Genomic DNA, 1,994 nt, shown 5'->3' on the forward strand with positions numbered 1-1,994 from the left:
ACTTTGTCCTTGGTGCTCTGATATTTGCGTTACTTACTTTTTTAAGTAAAAGCCTTACAATACATTATTTACATACATTATTTCATGGGATCCTCTAGACAACTTCGTAAGGAAGAGATTCTAGACTTCAATTGGTAGAGAGGAAACTGAGGCACACAGCAGTGACATGAGTTGCTTAGAGTCAAACACTAGGATGGCAGAGACAGGGCTCAGCTTTAGCCATAAGGCTGTTGGCAAATCATTGTATCTTTGTGGACCTTGCTTTTCTTACCTACAGAGTAATGGGATTGAAATAGGTACTCTGTAAGAGTTCCTCCAACCCGACCATTTTTAACACTGAAATTTGAGGGGGGAGGGGCTTGTACGCGTGGTGCAGGAGCTGTGGGGCCCAGATGCTGTGCTGGAAGTAGTGGGCGCGCCAAAACGACCCATGGTTCCAGCAATAATTTTGACTACCACATTACCATTTTTTCTCCCAAGGGCCACTCTACCAAATAGAATATATTATCCAGAGTGGCTTTACATCAGTAGCTCTCAGTAGAAAAGACTGTATAGTAGTTGTCACACAGAAGAAAGTGTCTGATAAATTATTGGATTCCAGCACAGTGACTCACTTATTCAAGATAACAGAAAATACGTTGATGATAGGAATGACAGCTGACAGCAGGTCCCAGGTACAGAGGGCAGGCTATGAGGCGGCTTATTGGAAATACAAGTATGGCTATGAGATTCCTATGGACATGCTGTGTAATAGAGTTGCTGAAATTTCTCAGGTCTACATACAGAATGCTGAAATGAGGCCTTTTGGTTGTTGTATTATTTTAATTGGTATAGATCAGCATTTTTCTACCTTTTTAAAAAAATTTCATAGTACACTTGAACCTATAGTTAAACTTGCATGGCACACTTAAATTATGTTGGAAAAAAAAGAGAGAGAGAGTGGGAGGGTGGGGGCCTGTGGCTCAAAGGAGTAGGGCGCTGGCCCCATGTACTGGAGGTGGCAGGTTCAAACCTGGCTCCAGCCAAAAAAATTGCAAAAAAAGAGAGAGAGAGAGAGCAAGATGGCTGGGCACAGTGGCTCACACCTGTAATCTTAGCACTTTAGAGGCTGAGGTGGGTGGATTACTTGAGCTCAGGAGTTCAAGACCAGCCTGAGCAAGAGTGAGACCCCATTTCTAAAATAGCCAGGTGTCGTAGCAGGTGACTGTAGCCCCAGCTACTCAGGAGGCTGAAGAAAGAGAATCACTGGAGCCCAAGAGTTTGAGGTTGCTGTGAGCTATAACACTATGGCACTCTACCAAGGGTGACAAATAAGACTGCATCTCAAAAAAAAGTATATATATATAGAGAGAGAAAAAGAATATACTTAATGTGCTTCGAACTTCTTTCAAAAATAATTTAATTGATGATCTTTAAAATTTTTCACAGCACACCAATGTGCTGTGACACACCAGTTGAAATTCACTGGTACAGGGTAGTGCCTGTGGCTCAGTGGGTAAGGCAGCAGCCCCATATACCAAGGGTGGCGGGTTCAAACCCAGCCCCAGCCAAACTGCAACAAAAAAATAGCTGGGCATTGTGGTGAGTGCCTGTAGTCCCAGCTACTCGGGAGGCTGAGGCAAGAGAATCGCCTAAGCCCAGGAGTTGGAGGTTGCTGCGAGCTGTGATGGCACAGCACTCTACCGAGGGCGATAAAGTGAGACTCTGTCTCTAAAAAAAAAGAAAGAAAGAAAATCACTGGTACAAATGAAGAACAAGGCTTTCAGGTGGATAAATGTGACCCTGCAGGTTTCTTCAGTGGGTTTAAACCGCTGCAGCAAGAGTTAAACAAACGGAGTCCACCAGCTTCCTTGAGAAAACAGTGAAGAATAAATTTGATTGGAAATTTGATGGGTGGAAACTGAGACTACCCACCTGTCTACTGTTCTATTGATTTCAAACCTTCAGAAATAGAAGTCGAGGTAGTTACAGCTGAAAATTCTAAATTCAGGATT

At 43.3% G+C, this 1,994-nt stretch overlaps 1 pseudogene; it reads left to right on the plus strand.

The window, feature by feature from the left end:
- The first annotated feature begins 193 nt into the window (after nucleotides 1-193).
- Nucleotides 194-1,985, plus strand: LOC100950234 (annotated as a pseudogene).
- The last annotated feature ends 9 nt before the right edge of the window (nucleotides 1,986-1,994 follow it).

Source organism: Otolemur garnettii, unplaced genomic scaffold (assembly GCF_000181295.1).
Source record: "Otolemur garnettii isolate 467f Iridium unplaced genomic scaffold, OtoGar3 scaffold00112, whole genome shotgun sequence".
NCBI classification, from domain to species: Eukaryota; Metazoa; Chordata; class Mammalia; order Primates; family Galagidae; genus Otolemur; species Otolemur garnettii.